Source organism: Sarcophilus harrisii, chromosome 1, assembly GCF_902635505.1.
Source record: "Sarcophilus harrisii chromosome 1, mSarHar1.11, whole genome shotgun sequence".
Lineage (NCBI taxonomy): Eukaryota > Metazoa > Chordata > Mammalia > Dasyuromorphia > Dasyuridae > Sarcophilus > Sarcophilus harrisii.
Genome location: NC_045426.1, coordinates 150,627,361 through 150,651,954, shown reverse-complemented (window position 1 = coordinate 150,651,954; position 24,594 = coordinate 150,627,361). Strand labels below are relative to the sequence as shown.

The window sequence follows — 24,594 nt, the reverse complement described above, 5'->3', positions numbered from 1 at the left end:
GCGTGTGTGTATACACACACACACATATACACTTATAGATATATATCCTATTGTCTAGTGCTAACATGGCTGATAAGTGACAATGAAGAGATAAAGCCCAAAAGATGAGAGTAAGAAGCAGCAATGCTCAGCAAAAATTACATGCTCCCAAACCACCAATGGTAAAATTTTGTTGTTTTTCAGTTGTGTCTGACTCTCTGTGATCCTATTTGGGGTGTTTCTCGCAAAGATACTAGAGTAGTTTGCCATTTCCTTATCTACTCATTTTATAGGTGAGGCAAACAGGGTTAAATGACTTTTCTAGGATCACACAGCTAGCCAGATTTCCATTCTGGAATGTGAATCTTCCTGATTCTAGGCTCACTACTTTATTACACCACTTCTTAAACTTTCTCTGCTAGCAATTCCTTCTCCTCTAAGAAATTTTAATGTGACCCCATCTATACAGGTATATAAAGTAGATATACAAATCAAACATTTATTGTTTATAAATTATGATTTCATGATACCCATAATCAGTTACACAACCCTATATGTATTTGAACACTGGTTTTGTCACTTAATGCCTACTCACCTTGGCTAATCCTGACATCTATTTGTATTTCTTCACCTAGAAATGAGCATTCACTACAAAACTCAAAAGGTTGCTATGAGGAAAACTCGAAGCACAGTATAAATCTTTTATCATACCATCTCTCTTTTCCTTAATAGGCCTAAACTCTGTTCTCACTCTTCAATTCCTCCATCGCTTAGTTCTTTTTTCTGGTAGTCATTCTTGCACTGGCTACACTCTTCTCTTCCCTATCTTGACTCTTTGCCTCTTTATTCTGTCATTGATCTTACCCTGACAAACTTCAGTCTGTGAGCACTATTACATAATCTCAAATGGAAATCTACTGTGACAAGATAATTCTTTTCTATATCCCTAATGTATTCTCTATCCCACCACAAAGCCTTCTCCAAAATTTCATTCCTTCTCAAACATTCTTTGACTCACCCCTACCCTTACCTTTTCAGCTGAAAATCTTGGCTTGTAATTCATTGAAAAATTGAGGCTATTTGCCTAAAACTCCTTTTCCTCTCACCTGACACGATGACTTAATTGCCTTTGACCACTGTCTCTTCCTTTACCCCCTTTCACATAAAGAGTTGGCCTGTCTCCTTACCAATATTAATCTCTCTACATATACTCTTTATCCCATTCCATCCTGTCTTTTTCAGCAGATTACTCCTTCTGTTATCCTTACTCTCTCATAATCTTCTATCTCTCTCCACTTACTGGCTACTTCTCTCTACTGCCTATTAATATGGTCATGTCTTCCCCATCTTAAAAAAAACCAAACAAAAAAACCTCTCACTCGTCAGTCTATCTCTGCTAGCTATTGTCCCATATCTTCCTCATTTTGGTGACTAAACTCATTGAAAAGGCTATTTACAATTTGTAGATATTTCCTTTCCTCTCACTTTCTTCTTAATTCTTTGAAATCTGGCTTTTGACCTTATTATTAAAAGAAAACAATTCTAAAATTATCAACAATCTCTCTTTAAAAAAATATTTAGTATTTTATTTCCCCCAATTATATGCAAAATAATTTTTAACATTTGTTTTTAAAATTTTGAGTACCTATGCCCAAAAGGCTATAAAACTGCAAACCCTTTGATCAAGCAATATTTCTACTGGACCTGTATCCCAAAGAGATCATAAAAAGGGAAAAAGATTCACACGTGCAAAAATGCTTTTGGCAGCCCTTTTTGTAGTGACAAGGAACTGGAAACTTAATGGATGCTCACCAGTTGGGGAATGGCTGAATAAGTTATGATATATTAATGCAATGGAATATTATTGTTGCATAAGAAATGATGAGCAGATTGATTTTAGAAAAGCCTGAAAAGACGTACATGAACTGATACTAAGTGAAGTGAGTAGAACCAAGAGAACATTGTACATAACAACAGACAAGATTACATGATGATCAGCTGTGATGGACTTGGCTCTTTTCAACAATGAGATGATTTAAAGCAATTTCAATAGACTTGTGATGGAAAGAGTTATCCACATCCAGAAAGAGAATTATGGATACTGAATATGAATCAAAGCACAGTATTTTCACCTTTTCGCCTTTTTTTTGGGGGGGGGTAATGGTGGTGTTTGCTTACTTTTTTTCTTTCTCATGTTTTTCTTTTCCTTTTTAATCTGATTTTTCTTGTGCAGCATGACAAATATGGAATTCCTACTCAGGACTGCAACCCAGATGATCTAAGTATGAACAAAGCAACAGAGTCCTGCCTCAGTGCTAGCAAAGAGAACACCTGTAATTTCTATCTATCCAGTTGTTCAACCTTGCTGTCTGTAGACTGACAGCTCTGGAAGCAGCTGCTGCCTCTGCTGATGCAGTGGCTTCCAGGCCTGTTCTTGATTTGCTGGGGCTGGATCTGTGCTAATACATCCCTTGCTGGATTGTGCTTCACTATCACCCAAGTGCAACTACTGCTGACTCTCTCAGGGATCCTCAAACTTTTTAAATAGGGGGCCAGTTCACTTCCCTCAGACTGTTGGAGGGCCAGACTATAGTAAAAACAAAAACTTTGTTTTGTGGGCCTTTAAATAAAGAAACTTCATAGCCCTGGGTGAGGAGGATAAACGTCCTCAGCTGCCTTATCTGGCCCACAGGTCATAATTTGAGGACCCCTGCAGTATCTTTGGTTGGAAAATTACTTCACCCCATCCTTTTGTGGCTTTTACTGCTCTAGGAATTGTTTGATGGCATTAATTACAGGTGTTTAAAGGGGTTTGGGGGAGAGCTCAGGTAAGCTTCTGCCTGGGCTCTAACTTCTCTGCTCTAAACTCTAAATGATATCTTAATTACAATTTTATCCTCTCATTCACATGCTCTATCCACATCCCAATCTCTATAACCTTTAACACTACTGATTGCCCTTAATATTCTCTTCTTGAAGTAGTTGATGGTGCAATGGATAGAGTGCTAGGTCTGGTGTCAATAAGAACTGACCTCAAATCATTGTGCACAACAACAATAAAATTATACGATTATCAATTCTCATGGATGTGGCTCTCTTCAACTAGAAGATGATTCAGACCAGTTCCAATGTTCTTGTGATAAAGAGAGCTATCTATCTCCAGAGAGAGATCCAGTCTCTCTATCTATCTATCTCCATTTATGGGAACTGACTGTGATTCACAACATAGCATTTTCACTCTTTTTGTTGTTGCTTGCTTACATTTTATTTTCTTTCTCATTTTTTCCTGTTTGGTTTGATTTTTCTTGGTAGTAAGATAATTGTATAAATATGTGTACATATATTGGATTTAACATATATTTCTACCATTTTAAGCATATATTGTATTGCTTGCCATCTAGGGGAGCAGCAGGGGGACAGGAAGGAAATTGGAACACAAAATTTTGCAAAAGTTAATGTTGAAAAATTATCCATGCATATGTTTTGAAAATAAAAAGCTTTAATAAAAAAAGAAGTAAACTCAAATCCAGCCTCAAACACTTCCTAACTGTATGACTCTGAGCGAGTCATTTACTTCTGTCTGCCTCAGTTTTGTTAACTTTGAAACAGGAATAATAATAATAGCACCTTCCTCAAAGGATTGTTGTAAAAATCAAATGACAAAATATTTTTTGGGAAAAAAACACTTAGCAGAGTACCTGGAACATGATAAGCACTATATAACTTATATATAAATGATGCTTATTCTTTTTCCTTCCCTCCTATTTCAGCTTTATATAGGAAACTCATGATCATATATGTTAATAAGAAATATGAGTATTGAAAAACAATGTATAGTTCAGAAATGTTTATATTTAGCTTTGTAGATGAAGTTACACACAAATACATACATAGAGATATATTAATTCACTTAGCTAACCTCTCCCAGAACCAGGACAAAAGTTTTTGTGTGCAATACAACATTTGAAAATTGCCTCTCCTTCCATTTGAAAATTGCATTTCCAATTTACTTTATACCAGAAACTTTGGTCCTCAGAAAATATATATACCCACATGCCCTAGGGAGTAGAAGTCTTTGGCATTAGAGGGAAGCAATATTTAAAATATGCTTCCTGTCTGCACCCAACTTATTGTGCCTATGAAGGGCTACTTTGCTTAGCATTAATCCCTTCTCTTGTGTTCTTTTAGCTTAGCATTACTGTGGGAAGATTAGGACTAGGATGGTAGGCAGGAAAACACTCCAGATTTCTTGGTATTATATGAAACTATGGATGATTAGCAGTTAACTATGCTATATAGAACTAATTTAGTTTAAAAGTATGCAAAAACAGCTTATTACATATCATACCACTTCTGGGTGTGTACATATATCAGTGTGTTCATTGTCTTGATATATTAATATATATATTGATATATTAATCAATATTCTAAAACACCCAAAGTATTAAATGAACATACACCTTGGTATATATATTTTTAAAAAGTCAAACTAATGCCCTCAGATAAATTCCAAATAGCTTAATGTTTTTTAAAGGAATTTTTTAACCATAAAAGTTGTGAAACAATCATAAAAAACTAAAATCTCTACTAATACTCTACTAATAAAATAAAATATTATTTGTCTTCCTTATTGGCCAAAGAATGTTTATTTTTCTTCAAATCTGAGGAATTAGGAATTAGTTGTCCAATAAATTGGGTGGTTCTACAAGTAATATATTTAGTAAGAAAGATACTAGGAATTTTTAAAAAGTGATAAATGTAATAAATAATAAAGTGATAATAAGAATATAATTTCTTTTGTTCAACCTCTGCTTACCCAGTTCGGTTTTCAAAGTGATTTCTCCACTGCTTTAGTTATTTTTATATATAATACCATATTTACTTAAATAGGGGAGAGGTGAGAGATATTTTTGGAACCTAGCAAGAAATATTCTTGTTGCACAATAGAATCATAAATGTAGAGCTTTTAAATTTTGTTGATCTGCCTCATTTTATAAATGAGGAAACTGAGCCTCTGAGATTAAGTGAGCTATCCAAAGTCATACAGAAAGCAGTGCCAGGAATCAAATGTAGATTATCTGATTCCAAAACCACCTCTCTTGGGGTAGTAGATGGTGCAGTGGGTAGAACACTCCCCTGAAGTCAAGAGGATCTGAATTCAAATGTGCTCTCAAATATATAATACTTCCTACCTGAGTGATCCTGGACAAGTCATTTAACCCAAAATGCCTCAAAAAGAGAGAGGAAAACAAGAATTTTTACCCTCTTTCAACAGACTTTCATACTTGAGGTTAGTTAGACTGTGGCATCCTGGAGAAAAAAAATTTGTAGGATACTTGTAGCAGCACATAGCCCACAATTAAAATTGTTGTCAGTTTCTACATTATTGGGCTTTTTTTTTCCAGATGGCTTAACAAAATATGTAAAATACCATGACATTTGAGAAGAAAGCATCTCTTATCTCCCTTATTTGACTGGCGTTGTTGCAACTCAAATCAATATGAATTATCTTTGCACTGAAATAGTGATTTAATTAATTTCATTCAATTTCCAGTTTCCATGGAAGAAGGAGCAGAAGAAAGATTGGAGCCAGTTTAATAAGAGGAAAATTGAAGTGACTTAAGTAGTTCAGAAATTGAATTTGGGATGAAGAAATCAGGCAGAATTTGAAAGAAATTGAAGAATTTTTAAAGGAACAGAATCTCTAGTTTCAGATAATTTCCCCTGTCATCAATAACTTTATTTTTTAACCCTGTTACAAACTTGTAAAACAAATTCCCATATTGATCATGAAAAAAAAAAAAAACTGCATTCTGAATCACCTCCCTAACAGGAAGTAGGTAGTATGTTTCATAATGAGTCCTCAGGAAATATAATTGGAAATTGTGTGAACCAGTTTGAAAAGATGGTCATAATTCTTAGAATATAGATCTATTTATATATCTATCTATCTAATATGCAACAATATATCATGAATATTATACTTTAATACATTTCAAATGAGCATATACCTTAACCAAAGGTCATTTTGTACATGTGCTCTGAACATTACACAGGACACAGTTTTATAAATTGAATAAATAAAATCAACTTGCAGCTAAGCATTCAAATTCTGATAAAAAATATTAAATTATAGAAATTAGTTGCCAAACTACTCACATAATGTATTATTGCATAATTTAAAGAATGCATATATGAAGTTAGCAAAGGGGAGCTCTTTCAGTCACACATTAAAATGACTGTGTCATTTGCTGTAAATGCATTCTATGGGAACACATTTAAATAAGAATCATAGTTTACATGGTATTTTAAAAATAATAATATTTCTCTATGTTTATTTTATAGAAATCTCATTTTGTTAATACTTAATGTGAGTATTCTGCATATTTAAATTTTAAACATAGCTTATTTTAGTTATATACTAGCTCCTAACAATAAAATACAATATTTATGCATGTATGTGTGTATGAGTGTATATTAACCATTAAAGGAATATATTTTGTTTGATTATGTATATATGTTCAAAGAAATTGGGTTGTTTTGTTTTTCCATGGTGTGGGTAGTGAAAGCAAGAGGAAATAGGTTTCTCTGTTCTTTTGTTTTTAAAGGAGAGATAGGGAATGCTACAGATGTTAAATAAAGAGTGCACTTTCAGATGAAGTCACTGTATTATTACTTTAACTTTACTGTTTTACTTTGTTACATGAGATTGCTAAGTGGGAGGATGGTTTCTAAATGTTTGTAATGTAAAAACAAACCACATCAATACATTTTAAAGAAGAAAAAAGCAGGGAGTGGAAGTTCCAAAAAATCAATTGAAGCTTGCTGCCAGGGAAAACTTCCAACAATTGGAGCTGCATGCAATGGAATGGGATCCCTTGAGAGGTGATGGTTTCTGTTCCTTGGAGGTCTGTTATTGGGAATTTCTTTTGTATATAGTTCTGGACGGTTTGGCCTCTGGGTCCCTTCTAATTCTCAAATTCTATGATTTTGTGAATGACTTTGAAGTTCACATGATTAGAGCAGAATGAGCTACGGATGATGAAAAATTCCTGCTGAGGGGAGGTTCACTCTACCAACAGTGAATGAGCCACTTTTTGGAGAATCACCTGCTAGGTCAATTTAACCATTGGTGTACACAGACTATCATCCCAGCAGGAAATGGCAAAATATGTTATGGACAATTCTCAAATAGCAATGATTCAACAGGAAACTTTTGATATTTGATCAGAACATGCCCTAACTGACATTAGAATAGTGGCACAGGGGATGTAGGAAAAAGGGAATTATCAAGGAGCCTCAGGAAATTTGATGCTGATATAGTAGTAGTATTTAAAGCATCACCTTGCCATGCTATATTAGATACAGATATTAAGTAGCTAATTTGGAAGTGCCACAAAGTTCCCAATGAGAGGGAAAACTATGATGAAGCTGACAAAGCTACTGCAGAGGGCCATGTTCAGAGGTATAGTAGCTACAGGTCTAGTTGCTATAGTTAGTATCTTTTTTGACCCTTGGATTTAGCCTATCATTCCAGCTTATCCATATCTGATTCCTGATTCTGAAATCAGGCACTTAGGTGATGCCATAGATATACCACTGAGGCTTGTGTCAGGAAAACCTGAGTTCAAATTTGTCCCCAAACACTTACTAGATGTGTGACTCTGACAATTTCTGTCTGTTTTAGTTTCCTCAAAAGTAAAAAAGTTATCATAGTAGTACGTACTGCCCAGAACTATTACTAGAGTCAAATGAGAAAATGTTTGTATAGTACTTAGTAATAGATATTGGCATATGATAGGCTAAATTTTCTTCTTTCTTTAATATCGTGGTTCTGCCCAATATTTAATGAGTTTTAGTACCCTGAGCAAATAATTTAATTTCCCTATCTGATTTTCCTCATGAGTAAAATAATATTTTCCTCATCTACATCATATACAGGCACATCTCTTTTTATTACACTTCACTTAATTGAGTTTTGTAAATATTGCATTTTTTTTAACATTGATGGTTTGTGGCAATTGCATTGAACAACTCTATGAGCTCCATTTTTCCAACAGCATGTGCTCATACTGTATCTCTGTGTCATGATATTTTTAACTTTTTCATTATAATAACATCTGTTAAGGTGGTTTATGATCAGTGATTGTTGGTATTACTATTATACTTGTTTTGGGATACCATGAACCATGTCCATATGAGATGGTGAATTTAATCAATAAATGTTGTGTGTCTTCTGACTGCTCAACTGACTGGTTCCCCTATCCCTCTCCTTCTCCTCAGGCCTTTCTATTCCCTGAGACACAATATTGAATAAAAGTATATAAACTTAGTTGAAAAAGCAACAACAGGATTTAAGAAGACTGAGTTCAATTTTGAAAGAAATCCCACTATGGGTAAAATACTATAGAGTCAATCAATGGGACAAATTTCATTATCTTTTTATTTTTATTTTTTTGCTGAGGCAATTGGAGTTAAGTGACTTGTCCAGGGTCATACAACTAGGAAGTGTTAAGTGTCTGAAGCCAGATTCATTATCTTATTTTAAGACCTTGCCACAGCCACCCCAACTTTCAGTAACAACCCCCTTCCTCCATCAGTCAGCAGCCATCAACATCGAGACAAGCACCTGTACTAGAAAAAAAAGTTTAAGATTTGATAAAGGCTCAGATGATGGTCAATGTTTTCTAGCAATGAAGTATTTTAAATTAAGGTATGTACATTTTAAAAGACCCAATATTATTGTAAACTTAATAGATTATAAAAGTACAAACATAACTTTTTATATGTACTGGGAAATAAATTTGTGTGACTCTTTATTGTAATAATCGCTTTATTGTGATGGTCTGGAACTGAAACTAATATCTTTGAGATATTCCTGTGATTACTATGAAGATCAAACAAGATTATGAATATGAAAGTTCATTAAAAGCAGTATATAAGTGGAAGTTCTTATAATAATGCCATCTGTATTTCACATACAGTTAAATTCTATGATAAACTTTGGTGTTTAAAACCCTTCACAATTTGGCCCCTTTGTAGCTTTCCAAACTTTACAATCCAGATGTGATATAACCATATCGTAAACATTTATTAAGCACCTTTATCACATGTAAGAAATTGTGTTAAGTGCTGGGGATTCAAATAATAATGGGGAAGGATATCATACAAAAGGAAATTGAAAATGGAGGGGGAAATGTAAGGAAGAATACTGAAGGTATATGGAGCAGGAGGGCATGATGATGATGATGGTAGCTGCAAAACTGATCAGAAAAGCTCATGGCAAATGAGGAAATGAGCTACAACTGAGCTGATGGGTATGGTGGAACCAAAAATAAGCAGAGTAGCTGGTAGTAAACAACACCTTACTTTTATATCTCCTGTTCCTCCCATATACCATTCCATATATTTGCAATAGCTTACTTCCATTCCTAGAATATTTTCTTTCCTAAGTTCTGCCTCCTGACTCCCTTCAAGACTCAGTTCAAATACCACTACCTGCAATCTTTCATGTTTACAAATATTTATTTGCTGTCTTTCTCATTAATATGTGAGCTCATTGAGTGGTTTCCACTTTTCTTTGTATCAACACTTAACACAATGCCAGGTATATAGTAAGTATATCACCCAAAATAAAATTTTAAAAGAGGATTGTGAAATGCAAACATGTGTGAAACACTGGACTTTGACTAACAGGATTAAGGAGGATCAGCATATTATAACACAAGATCAAAATGCCTTGGACTAGCTGAACAGTGATTTTCAATGCTGGACTTAGTCAATGGGCATTTTAGAATCCAGATGTCAGAGAGTAAGGAAAAAGATAGTATTCCCCTACCCAGTAGAATCTATAATTTTGAGTGTTTGTCTAATAAATTGTTGAATATGTGCCATTTTCAACATGTCATAGAGAACATGGTCGATGATATGAACTCTTTGAAGGCTTGGTTAATTGTTCCTGTGTTGGCATTTGCAGATCCAAGAATTGCTAGCCTGGAAGATATATTATACAGGTAGAGTGATGGTTGCCAGAAAAGCATTATATTTGTTGATAGAGGGCTACTGACAATGAGATATATTCCATAAATTGGAATTATTGGTTATAATATAAACTGATGCTGAGAAGTTTGTAAACCATGTCTATTGGGCTCACTTCCAAGGGAATGCACATAATTCACTGACATAACTGTAGAAGCATAAAATTGTATGCCTATACCTATATGGTAGTGCTAATGAACTTCAAGTTAAGTGTGCTAGGGAAGAACAATATATGTGGAGAATCACAGAATTTGAACTGGAAGGGAATTGAGCAGCCATCAGTCTAAACTATGCTCCTCAAAAGGAACACTTTAATGTTCCTGGAAAGTGGTCATTTAATCTTTTCTTGAAGACCTTCAGCAGAGGATTATACTTTACCACAAGGCCTGTTCATATTCTTAGGAAAAGGAGAAAAACATATATTTGTTAAGGGAGATGAGCCACTGAAAAATTCTAAGAAAATCCTATAAACTTTGATTGATAGGATGTTTACTAGAACTAGTAAGCATCCTATCAATGAAAGTAATTGTTATAGCATATTTTGGGAATGTGCTAGTATAATGTTCTTCTCTAAAATATAATGTTCTCTGGGAACAGATTTCTTGGGAGGCTTCTGGAGGTAGCCTTCCTTTCAGTTCAGTATAATCACCCCAAATTCAGCCATGAGTTAAAAGTCCAAATCCTTTATTGTCTCCTTCAAAATATCCTGGTTAGTTTTCTTAGAGGCCTTTCTCTCTCCTTGGTTCCGAGAGCTCTTGCCACTAGTCCTTTGCCTCTGCTAGCTTCAACCTCTTGTCCTCCCAATGTCACCAGCCAGCACAAAGGTAGAAGTTGAATGAATCTGACTTCACCTCTGAGAGTGGCTTATGGACTTCTGTCTTATGAATCTCTTGGACTGAATCCTGGCTGAGGCTCCTAACTTATATATGCTCTCTTAAAGGTGTGAATCTTGTGGAACTGTTGTAAGTACTAAGTACATCTAGAGAACTGTTAAGCACCCTGCTAAATAACCATTGTCTCTATCAATTCCACTGACTTAGCACCTTGTAAGAATCATAACATGCTAGTAAATGTTTAACAACTGGCTCTTTGAGAACATGATACACTTTGGGTTTAATTTGCATTATTAAAATTTTCTCCATCAATTTAAGTCTAAATAATACAAAATAATAAATCAAACCTTGAATGATAGGTAGTAAGAACTAGTACAAGAAGAACATCCAGATGAACTGATAAAAGCCAAGGAAGAGGGATACAACAAGCTTAGTTCCACAGATAGCACCCTCATACTGAGTTCAGACATTGGAGGTGTACAAGGTAATACTAGACTTTAAATGACTCAACAAACCTGGAGAACATAAGCACCAAAAAGCCTTTCGAAGTAGCATGACTTATCTTTTGCAGAAAAGAAAAATATAACCAAAATCCTAGTTTACTATTTCACTTGCCATACAAGGCCTACCCAACCAAGCATCTTATAATTTCCACAGTAGCCAATTGTTATTGAAATAGTTATCTATGTATGGTATTTCTGCCAAGATTTGTTCTGATAAAGATTAACATAGAACAGAAATGATATACTGGCATCTTCTGGCTATTCAAAGAGGTGCTAGCTTGGCTAAAATCTAGAAGTCTAGATATATATCTTATTATTCTAAAGGGAACCCACAGTTAGAACATTCTAATCACATTATTGAACATGTGAAGACCATGAGATTCATTAACAGGAACATGTGACATTTCTAAAAATGCATATAATATTACTGTGAACAATGACAAGAGAGTTTACTCCATATCTGTAGCTGTGTGGATATGAGGCATGTTTGCCTATTCATTTATGTCTTACAGATTCTGAAGTTTAAAGAGATTTGGAGATGAACACCAGCATATCACTTGGCTAAAATTGCAACTGAGGCTAAAAGATCAACATTCTACAAGTAAAGGAAGGTTTTAGCCCTAAGAGGAACCAAAAATGATATAATCGTTTCACTGTGAAAGACTCCAGCTGGGAGTATGGTACTGCTCTGGAATTTTGATGTTGGTCAAATATAAAATAATGGTTCATTAAAGAATTACTCCATACCAAGTAGTTGAAAGATTGATCAATTTGTCAGTTTATAATATAGAACCTGAGAAAAGTTGGGTCGTAGAGAGCTAATGCCTCATAACCACCTGCAGCCCACAAAGGAGTTAGCTATACTCTCTGGAAACCAATAAGGGAGGCATGAGGAATCAAGCTCCAAGAATATTCTTGGAGTCCACTAGCTATAACTGAAAAGCATATGACTTAATAGTAACAAAATAAAGATGGGGATAAAAATGAAATCACCTCTTGAAACTGGGGTACTTGTCACGACTGCTTGTAGGAAGTAGTCTTTGTAGAAAGAAGTTTAAATTCACTATCTATCCCATTCCTACTTACAATCCAGATGTGACATCTCTAAGGGAACTGAAATTACTCATAAAGTTTGAAACATTAAGGGGTTGGAGCCAGTGGTATTCATCCTGGGCCATTCACAGATCCAGTACTGAAACAAAAAGACAATGGATCTGAGGATATAAAGGGTCAAAGTTGATTGAAACAAGTCACCACAAAATTATGAGAACTATTTGGCCAGTGAACAGGCTGACAATATGATATATTCTTTATGAATTAAATGTCACCAATGTATCTACTAGTTGTATGTTCATGATATATTCTGTATGTAACCATACCGATGTGACATAGCATAAGCTTTCCACCCATAAAATTACTGCCCTAGTTCATGCACAACTTCTTGCCTGGCCTATTGCAATAATCTTTTAACTGGATCCTCTACTTCAGGGTTCTTTTGATTCTAGTCAATTCTTCACCTAGTTGCTAAAGTGACTTTATTAAAGCCTTAGTCTGTTTTGCCCCATCCCAAACACTCAGCAAACTCCAACAGTTCTCCAATACCTCTCTAGTATTTCTTTATTCATACTAAATCTTAGTATGTTTTGCCCCATCTTAATCAGTCAGCAAATTCCAATAGTTCTCCAATACTTCTAGTATTTCTTCGTTTGATATTTAAAAATCATTGTGAAAAATGAAATAATCAGGACCAGGAAAATGGGTAAATAGAACAAAAATATTACAGAACAAAGAAAAGTGAATGTTGAGAAATTATAAATAAGCATCTTCCCCTCCCCAAGAAATATGAGATCTCTTTCTCTAACTCCTTTGCAGAGGTAAGAGAATATAGAGCAGCACAAATGCAAACACACACACACACACACACACACACATACATATATATACATGTATGTATATGTCCTAATAGAGATATATGAACAAGTATATATATATAATATATATATGTATGTAAAAAGCTAGCACATGTCAAATGTTAAGACCAAGTACTACAATCGTCAAGTACTATAATCACTATAATCATGTGAAGTACATAGGCAAGTACTGTAATCATTAAGAGGAGAGGTTCATTAAAATCAATCAAGTGTTTTGACGGGCCCTAAGGTAAATGTCATCAACAATTATTCAAGTTGCTAACAGGGTACACAGTTCTGCAAGACCAAAGTGCCTTTTATCTAACTCAAATAGGATGTCCTATAGAAATATGTCCAAAACAGAACTCATTATTTTTTCCCTCAAAACCCTCCCCTCTTTAAACCTTTGGGAGGACAAAATCTTATTAAAGTGAAAGCTGAAAACTATTTTACATGCAATTAAAAAAAATCAAAATCAAATAAATAAATGGGAGGGAAAAGAAACCTATTGGGAGTACCACCATTTTCTCAATCATCCAGGCTTGCAAACTTTATGTCATCCTTGAGACCTCACTCTCACTCATCACACATATTCAATCATTTGCGAAATTTTATAATTTTATCTTCACATCATTTTTTGTATGTAAATTCTCTTCATTCACATAGCTATTACCTGAATTTAGTTTCTCATAACCCCTTTTGTGTATTGCCTATTTCAAGGTTTTCTCATCAATCCAATCCACCATTCATTTAGGGCAAAAGTGGTTTTTGTTTTCAAAGAATTGGTCTGATCATGTCACCCTTCTCCCCTCCAGTAAACTTCACAGTGTTCCTATTACCGTTATGGTGAATTTTAAATCTCTAAATTTAGCCATTTAGAGGTCTTCATAACAAAGTGAAATAAGCAGAGTCAGGAAACAATATATCCAATAATTTGTTGTTGTTTAGTTGGGCCAATTCTTTGTGACTTTATTTGGGATTTTCCTGGCAAAGATACTGAAGAGGTTTGCTACTGAAGAAGAAATTGAGGCAAACAGGGTAAAGAAATTTGCCCTCTAAAGGGTGATACTGCTAAAAAGTATCTGAGGCCAGAGTTGAACTCAGGAAGCTGAGTCTTCCTGACTTCAGGTCCTACTTTCTATCAACTTCAATTGCAACAATGTAAACAGAAAGAAAAACAAACTAAAAGACAATGAAAATGAATTTTGCAAGATTACAAAGAAACACACCAGAGAAGAAGTATAAGAATATACTTTGTCTTAACTCCTTTGTAGAGTAAGGGGCCCAAGAGTATAGAGCATTACATATAGTAGGATTTAGAAAAAATATGGATTAGTTTTGCTAATTTTTTTCTTTTAAAAAAATTCTTATGGAGATTTAATACATATCAAAGCATAGTATTTTAACCTTTGTTGTTTGCTTTTATTTTCTTTCTAGTGTTTTTTATCCCCTTTGATCTGATTTTTTTCTTGTGAAGCATGATGAATATGGAAATATCTTAGAAGAATTGCATATATTTAACCTATATCAGATTGCTTGCTATATTGTGTTGGGGGGGAATGGAAGGAAAGGAGGAAGAAAAATTTGGAACATAAGGTTTTGCAAAGGTAAATGCTGAAAATTATCTTTGCATGTATTTGGAAAAATAACTATTGAAAAAAATTCTTTGTTGTATGAGACATGTCTGGGAGAGAGAGAAGGATATAAGGGGGAAATTTAGATAATGTAAAAAAATTGATAAAATCTATTTTTAAAAAATTAAAAGATATTCTTTATGATAGGGAACCTTTCTCTCTTTCCAGTCTTATTACACTGTACCCTGTCCTTAAAGCTCTAAGATCCAGCTACATTGACCTTCTTTTGTCTGTTCCCATTTCAGTTCCATCAATATTCTTGTGAGCCTTGGTACTGACCTGTCATCCTTGTCTCTGGAATGCTTCTCTTTACTTCTTCCTTTGAGTCTTCCAGGCTTCTTTCAAGACTCAGCTCAAATCTCAGCTTCAGCACTAGATCTCTCCCAGTTTGTCCCAGATAGCTAATAGTGTCTCCCATATATTATATATATGAGATATTTATCTCCATATCTATATCTATATCTATATCCATAAACTTATCTTTATTCTTGAGGGGGAAAACATCATGAAAATAACTAGATACGTTATATATCTATAATGTATAGATGTATCTACCCATCTAATAAGCTATGCCTATAATCTATTTGTGGCTATCGACAGATAAAGATGTTGTGATCGATAATATGGATATAGATAGATTTAGATCTATATGTTATATCCCCTGGTTATTTTTATGTATGTTTCTCCCTTTAGAGAATAAGCCCCTTGAAAGCAGGAATTTTTGTTTGTTTGTAGTTTCAGGCCTTAGAAAGATGCAGTAGATGCTAAATAAGCATGTTAAAGGAATGAATGGATTCAGCCAGATCTTTCCATTCCACATTCCCTTAACACTGTACATCTGAGGTCATCCACATTTACAAGGGATGACTAAGCATCCAGAAGATATCAAAATGGTGGGTGGCATTTTAGTCCAAAACAAGCGAATAGATAAATCGATCAGGAGAAATATTATTAATACATAACCTAATATTTTAAACAGAAACTGTTTGTTCCCTCTCCCTACAGTTCTGTTCTGGGAAGCAGAAGAGCTTTGGCTTCAAGTTCCAGGAGGCTTGTCTATATTCCTTGGCTGCAGTCGACTAGCTGACGGCCTGCCAGATGCCCCACTCCCTGCCTGTTCCCTTCTGAGCTGGGGCCCCCAGGATCTCTCTTTCTCTTTCTCTCAGTACCTGACCGCGCCCGGGTGGGTTGGGCTGGGCTACCCCGCCCCCCTAATCATGCTACGGGGTGGGCGGGAGAGCTGGGCAAGTAACTCCCTCGGCTGGTTTTTCCCCTCCCCTTTTTTCTACTTTTTTTCCTAGCTGCTCTTCTGCGAAGGCGGTAGGGGCCGCTGTGCGGAGATCGGCTGAACAACTCCCTTAAATCCAGTGGTGTGCGCTCCGCTGCGCTTCCCTCCTGCTCTGTCTCGGTTCCCAAGACTCACGCTCGGCCAGGCGTCTTTCCCTTTGCGCGCCGCTCCGCTCCACCCTGCGCCAGCCCGTGAGTGCTACTCTCCCTCGGTGAGAAACGAACTTTGTTTGGAGTGGAATCTCTCTCCAAGGTTTGGGACCTGGGCGAGGTATCGGGAGAAGAGGAGAACAGAGTAATCTAGGGGAACCTGAAAGCTCTTGAGAATCCAGGTGTTCTGAGATTGAGATGCCTGGATTTCGGGGTAAATAGGAATGGAGCCCCCGCATCACGATGGGAACGACCTTTTAATAGGGATTTGAAATGAGAAAGGAGGCCATTCTCTCAGCTGTAGATCCCGTAGTGCTGCTCTTAATAGGGTGGAGTTGGGGGGTTGGGGGGGCCGGGAGACAAACCGAAATGTGATGCACACCAGCTCTCTTCTCTTCCTCCTCTTCTTCTGTCTCAAGGGAATCAATTGACAGATTGATGTTGTAGACCACCTCCGAGGGAGGAGAACTAGTAGGAAGTTCTCTCGGTTCCGGGATGGCAGGTTTCGCTCTCTATGGAGTGCCCCCGCACGGCGCCCTACACTAGGCTTCCAACCGCGTGGGGTCCCTGGAGAGAAAAGGTGCTCAGCGGGGATCTGCCCTTGAAGTACAGAGGTCATCCTGATTTGACCGTGTGACGGTCACATTCTTGCCCTCATTTTTGCCTACAAGGTTTAGCTCTTTGGATTTTCAGAATTCCCTAGCTTCCTTGCCCTTCCTGGTCTTTTTGTGCTCTGGCAGCCCGGAATCCACTTTGGGCGTTGCACTTGGCGCTGTGTACTATTTCTTTGGCTCCCCGAACTGCATCCTGTACTGGTAGCTTTTGCTGACGGGAGAAGGATGAGTAGTAGTTTTTACTTGTAAAACTGGTCGTGCCAGAAATGGGAAATGGGAAAAGAGTTGTTGCTTTTTTTCCTTCCAAGTTCTTGGATAAGGAAAAGTATCTTTCTAGTCATCCAACTTTTATTTTGTTCAATGTTAAGTGTCTGCTATGTGCAGAGCACTGTCTTAGATAAAGAATGGAATGGATATAAAAATACAACCGATTTTTGAGAAGCTTATAATTCAAGTAATCAGAACTATTTAAGACCTCTTCGCCAAAGAAGTATTTCTCCCCTTTGGATCCTTTATCTCTGATCTAAACTTGTTGGTGTCTCCATTTATATACATTTTTCCTGGGCTCTTCTTATCACATTAAAGCTCCATTCTGTTACTTTATCCCTTGAGATAAATGGATGGGAACTACTTTGTAAACCCTAACGGAATAATACAAATTTTTATTTATTACAAACTTTCTTTAAAAATAATGTTCTATAGGTGAAGCTCACTTTAATTTCCTTCACACATACTTTCTTTGTCCTCTTGAAGTCTGGCTTCCTGTTCCAACCCTAATGAAACTGTTCTTTCCAAGGTCACCAGTCACCTTACTTATTGCCAAATCAAGTGGCCTTTTTGTTAGTCCTCTTTTTTCACCTCCCTGCTGTTTTAAAAACCATTAACTCTCCTTTCTTTGATTTCTTTTTTTGTGGTTTCTCAAAAAAACACCATTTTAATTCCCTCTCTGGTTTTGATATTCTTATTCTGTCTCTTTCCCTGGCCTCATTTTTCCTCCTCCCAGCCTTCCCTAAATGCATATAGTCCAAGACTAAGGCCTCTGCTACAACTTTTTCTCTTTATATGTTCTTTTCTGATGAAGGTCTCATCCAAGTTCATGATTTCAACTATCTCTTCTTGATAGTCTCCTTGTTTAACTTTGCTGCCCTGATTTCCTTCCTGAATTACCCCACAGCATCTTGAATTGTCTTCTAGAAATTTTCATTTGGATTATTCCATTATTTCATAGTCAAACTTTATGAAATAGAATTCACTTGCCCTTTTCTCTCAAAGAAAGTTTCCCCTCTGGACTCAAACTTTTTCAGTGGTACTATTTATTATTCTCATAATTGCCAACATTTGAAATTTTGAAGCCAGCTATGACTTTTTCTACTACTTTATTTTTACATACTCCCATCCCTGATGTCCAGTTTTCTAAGTTCTGCTGATTTCATTGTAATCTCTTGCATTCACTTTTCCCCTTTCTACTACTCCTCCTCCTTCTATTACTACTCTTATCACCTTGAAGCTGAATATTTCAATAGTGTTCTAATTGTTCTCCCAGATTGTAGTATTCCTTTCCAATCTGTCCTAACCACCACTGCAATTTTATTGGCAAAACAGTTTTGTACATGAAACTCCCCTGTATTAAGAAATTCAATATCTCTACATCCTACAGAATAAAGTCCCAATGCCACAGCTTCATGTCCAAAGGAACATAACTTTCTTACCTTCTCTCCCATTTCATTCTTATATGGACCTTCCATTCCAGGCAAACTGACTTATAATACTGTCTACAACCTCTTCTTTTTTCTTGATACCCTCTTCTTCCTTTACTGTTCTAACACTGCTGTCTTCTGGTTTTCTTACATGTCCTTCTGCTTCATCTTCCACCAATTAACTATGGTGTCTTTCAAAAATTCTACTTTTAACTCTCTTTTTTTTCCTTTGGTAATTTTATCCACTCCCTTTTGGTTCACCACTTCTCAAATGTACCATGTTCTAGGCACCATGTTAGGAGCTGGATATAAAAAGCTAAAGACTTTCTGCCCTCAAGGAATTTATATTCTATTTGTGAGATCTAATGTGCTCACAAGTAAATAACAAGGGTACATACTTTTTTTTTTAATTCAAAAAAGAAAGAATGCTAATAACTAGGGTTATCAAGAGAAGCCTGCTATACGAAGTGGTACTTGTGCAATGTTTTGAAGAAAACCTAAGATGTAGGAAGGCAAAAGTGAAGTGGGATAGCATTCTAAGCAGGAGAATAGCTTGGATAAAAGTACAAAGACTGGAGATGCTTCTCAAGCCAGTTTGACTGGAGAAGAGAGAGCATGAAGAGGATTCTTTCTATTATTGCTTTTATATAGTAGATTCCCAGATTTGTATGGTGGATACTGGTCTCTCTTCCAACTTCATTCCTGAATCTCCAACTGGTATGTTCAATATTTTCGTTTTATACTACCTCAAAATTAACACATCTAAAACTAATGCTCCTTTCAAAATCTCTCTCTTCTCCCAACATCCCAACAGCTTCTAGAGCTGACATTGCCCACCATCCTCCCAGATTTCATATTTCCAAATCATCTTTGACTCATCTCTCTCCCTTTGCTTTCCTTTTTCCCCCTCTAATGAATTTATTTATTTTTTAATACACATTGCTTTATGAATCATGTTGGGAGAGAAAAATCAGAGCAAAAGAGAAAGACCATGGGAGAGATTAAAAAAAGAAAACCAGGAAAAAAAAAAAGAAGCGAACATAACATGTGTTGATTTACATTCAATATTCTTAGTTCTTTTTCTGGATGCAGATGTTATTTTTCTGTCCAAAGTCCATTTGGGATTGCTGTGGATCACTGAGCTGAGAAGAACCAAATCTTTCGTACTTCGTCATCACATATTCTTGATGTTATTTTATACAATATATTCCTGGTTCTGCTTGTTTCCTTGAATATCAGTTCATGTGAATCTTTCCACGTCTTTCTGAAATTAGCTTGTTCATTTTTTAATATAACAATAATATATTACCTTCATATTCCACAGCTTTTTCAGCCATTTCCCACCTGATAGGCATCTCATTGTCCAATTCTTTGCCGCCACAAAAAGAGCTGCCACAAACATTTTTGCACATGTGGGTCCTTTTCCCTCCTTTATGATTTCCTTGGGATACAGACCAAGGAAAGGCACTGCTGGGTCAAAAGTTATGTCCAGTTTTATTACCTTTGGACATAGTTCCAAATTGCTCTCCAGAATGGTTGAATCATTTCACAACTCCATCAACATGTATTAGTGGCCCAGTTTTCCCACATTGCCTCCAACATTTGTCATTATCTTTTCCTGTCATCTTAGCCAACCTGAGAGATGTGAGGTGTGCCTCAGAATTGTTTTAATTTATATTTCTCTAATTAATAGTAATTTAGAGCATTTTTTCATATGACCAGATGGCTTTAATTTCATCTTCTGAAAATTGTCTGTTCATATCCATTAAACATTTATCAATTGGGGAATGATTTGAATTCTTATAAATTTGACACCATTCTTTATATATTGTAGAAATGAGACCTTTGTCATAAATACTAGTTGTAAAGATTTTTTCACAGTTTTGTACTTCCCTTTTAATCTTGTTTATGTTTGTTTTGTTTATGCAACAAATTTTTAATTTAATGTATTCAAAGTTGTCCATTTTGCCTTTCATAATATTCTTTATTTCTTAGTCATAAATTCTTCCTTTCTCCAAAGATTTGATAGATAAATTATTCCTAATTTCTCCTAATGTTCTCCTAATTTGTTTCTATCATCCTTTATGTCCAAATCATGTACCCATTTTTGACCTTATTTTGGTATGGGATGTGAGATATAGAGCTATGCCTATTTCCTGACATATTATTTTCCAGTTTTTCCAGCAATTTTTTTTCAAATAATGAGTTTTTATTCCAGAAGCTGGAGTTTGGGGGTTTATCAAATACTAGATTGCTCTAGGCCCTGATTATTTTGTTGTGTGTATCTAATCTATTCCACTGATCCACTACTCTATTAGTGTACTACTCTTAGCCAGTACCAAATGGTTTTTGACTGTTGCTTTGTAATATAGTTTTAGGTTTGGTGCTACTAAGTCTTTAGCCTTTGTATTTTTTTTTCATTAATTCCCTTGATATTCTTGACCTTTTGTTCTTCCAGATGAATTTTGTTATTATTTTTTTCTAGTTCTATTAACATAATGTTTTGGCAGTTTGATTGGTATGGCACTGAACAAGTAGACCAATTTAGACAGAATTGTTATTTTTATTATATTAGCTCAGCCCTACCCATGAGCAATTGATATTTTCCCAATTGTTTAAGTCTGACTTTATTTGTATGAGAAATGTTTTGTAATTATATTCATATAATTCTTGGATTTGTCCTGGCACGTTAAACCCTCAAGTATTTTATTTTGTCTACAGTAATTTAAAATGGAATTTCTCTTTCTATCTCTTGCTGATGGGCTTTGTTAGTAATATATAGAAATGCTGATGATTTGTGTGGTTTTATTTTATATCCTACAACTTTGCTAACACTGTTAATTCTCTCCAGTAGATTTTTGGATGATTTTCTAGGATTCTCTAAGTATATCATCATATCATCTGCAATCTCCGTTTGCTTTTGAATCAAATCAGTGTCTAAATCATGTTTATTCCACATCTTTCATAGATCCTCTACTCTTCAGTCATGCTGTCATAATCCTAATTCATGCTCCAATTTTCTTTTTCTGAAATATTCTAATAACCTCTTCATTGGTCTACTTGCTAGCCTCTTCCAATCTAATCATAACACAGACTTCAAAATAATCTTGGAAGATTACGAGGAGTACAGATCTAATCATGTCATTCCCTTGATTAAATGTATTCAGTAACAAGGGTTTTCTGTAAGGCAAAGTACAAACTCCTTAGTCTGTTAATAAGATACTCCAAACGGCTGTAATCTACTTGTTATAGCTTTATTTTACTCTCCTTCTCTCTATTCCAGCCAAATTCAATTTCTAGACATTCCCTAAAATGACTTTGAGTGATCTCCTTTTTTCCATGGTCTTGATCTTTGATTTTAATCTCTTTTGCAAATACAACTTTCACCAAGTATTTCTACTATTATTTCCCAAGTGATTTTTAATAGCAGCCAATTGCATGTCATTATATCTGGTAATTTTCAGATGCTGTTTAGTGTTGTGTTCTGACTCTTTTGGCAATACTATAAATTATCTGAGGAAAAAAGGAAATACTGATCTGCCATATAGAAGCATATCATTTAAGCAAGATTGCCTCACATCCTGCCTGCATTGGGCTAGATTGATAGATTCATAGATTATCAGGGCTAGAAAGGACCTTAGAGATCAAGTCTAGTCCATGTCATTTTATAGAGGACATGCCCAAAGTTCCTTCTGGTGACAGAACTTCTATCTAGTCCACTCTCCTATTTTGTGATTCTCTGATCCCCCAAATCTATAAGGTCTTGAATAATTGGTGTTCCAAAAACATTTATATCTGATGAAAGGCAAATTTCTCCAGGAAATGTATTGAGGGAGAAGAAAAGTTATTTAGGTTTGAGAATGTAATACTTCCTTACAGATGTAAATTTTTATGCAGGTTTTGAAGCACACACATATATCATTATATATTGATATTATATGTAATCATTCTACACATACTTCTATTTGTCAGCTCTTTCTCTGTTTGCAGTGTCTTTCTTCATATGTTCTTTATACTTAATTTGGGTATTTATAATAGTCAAAATGATTTATTCACTCAAAGTCATTCTTAAAACAATGTTGCTATCACTGTTTACAATATTCTTCTGGTTCTGTTCATTTCTCATTTGCTTGAGAAACTTTACTAGAAGCAACTAAAAGAGAACAGTGTCTTAGATACAAATACTTCAGTAGAACCACAAATCATGGGAAAAGTGTGCTTCAATGGCATGAATATTGCATGAAGGTTGCATTGCATTGTTTTCCATTAGTTTATTAATATAAGATTGGGTTTTCAGGGTTTAAGAGCATAACTGAGGAAAATACAGGTAATAGAAATGTTTGGGGACTTCTGTTTAATAATTATTTCTTATATCTGATAGAATGTGGGTTTGAAACTTTTCATCTCCAGTTAGAGATTGATCACCACTTATGAAGAGGTCCTGATTTGAATCATTAGAAATCAGATCAAAGAAGTCACAAGGGAAGATGTGGCAGCCACATGAAGAGAGAAGGAAAGGAAATAGAAAGAGCGGGAAGTACCCTAGCTGTTTGAAATAAGCAGAGCAGAATACAATAAGGAAAGACTCATTTCTTTGGGCAGAGCTTGATGAGACTGATTGAAATTAGTCAAGTCAATCAGTGTACAAGCAATGCTACAGTTTCTTTGTCCTCCCAAAGGGGATTGACTGAACAATAGCTGTGCTAGGTGTTGAGGCTAGTAAGGAAAAGAGAAAAAAAGCCAAGTCCATTCCCCCTCACTTACCAAAAAACCCACCCCCTAGTTTCAGGGAGTTCACAATTTAATGTAAACAGGATAACTTGGAGATAATTTTAGAAGGCACTATAACATTTAAGGTGATAGTGACTGACTTTATATTTATTGTTGGAAGGTCATTGGAGAGTAGATGCTTGGAGCTGTTTAATGGAAATAGACTGGTTGGCTGGATTTATCTTATTGCTTTTAAGTACCATCTATAACTTGAAAGAGGAAAACTTCTTGAGTCAAGTTTTGACAACTTTTGACATGTAGAGTCAGAGAGAGAAAGACATTGTTATGAGTCCAAGCATCTGGAATATCAACAAGTGATAACTGGCAGTGACAGGAAGATTTCAGAGACAGGAAAAATCTTGTCCCTTTGCATGTAATGTGTATTTTGTGTGGGTACTAGCTTTTTATCACTTTGTTTTGTTCTGCTTGTCTAGGACTCTGTTGCCTAGACTCTGTGACCTGTGTAAAATAATTTTACAATGTGTTTTTTCTAGAGAAATGGTGTCAAACTCAAAGTAGAAATTTGGCCATTAACCTGTACATTCAGGTACATATTGACTTAGATATTATCTATAATGTCATTATCTATATTTTATTTTATTTGTTTTGTTAAATGATTCCTAATTATCTTGTAAGCTAGTATAGTAGAACTGCCCTGTACACCATTGTTCTAGAGCACTGAAGGTAGAGTCTGGACTCTAGCTGTTATAAACTGGGTAACACTGACAAATTCACTTAATCTCTCTGAATCTCAGCTTCTTCAATTGTGAAATGGGGATGATAATGTCCCCCATGCCTGGAATGTTCCTCCTCATCTCTACCTCCTAATTTAACTGACTTCCTTCAAGTCTCAGTTAAAATCCTTTCCTCAATCCCTCTTAATTCTAGCACCTTCTCTCTGTTGATTATATCCTATTTATACTGTACCTACGGTTGTACCTAGTTGTCTTCATGTTATTTCCCCTATGATCTGGGGAACTGAATTACTTGACCAAAACGTGTGTGTGTGTGTGTGTGTGTGTGTGTACGCGTGTGCATGTGGCACATGCATGGTTTTGTTTGTTTTTTGCCTTTTCTTTACATCCCCAGCACTTAGTATGATGCCTGACACATATCTCAAATGAGAAAGAAACATTTACTAATCATCTGCAAAGTGATAGACACTGTAGTGAGCACTAG

General features: G+C 35.5%; 1 protein-coding gene and 1 long non-coding RNA gene across 2 annotated transcripts in view; one reads left to right on the top strand and one right to left on the bottom strand.

Moving 5' to 3' along the window:
- LOC116423232 overlaps positions 1–16,094 on the bottom strand; it is a 66,005-nt gene extending 49,911 nt beyond the window's left edge. The window contains exon 1 of the long non-coding RNA XR_004233742.1: positions 15,177–16,094. This is a non-coding gene — a long non-coding RNA (uncharacterized LOC116423232). The remainder of the gene's footprint in view (positions 1–15,176) is intronic.
- Positions 16,095–16,225: 131 nt separating this feature from the next.
- Positions 16,226–24,594, top strand: part of ELOVL7 (ELOVL fatty acid elongase 7) — a 108,119-nt gene continuing 99,750 nt past the window's right edge. The window contains exon 1 of the mRNA XM_031965375.1: positions 16,226–16,396. The gene's annotated coding sequence lies outside the window, so the exon portion shown is untranslated. The remainder of the gene's footprint in view (positions 16,397–24,594) is intronic.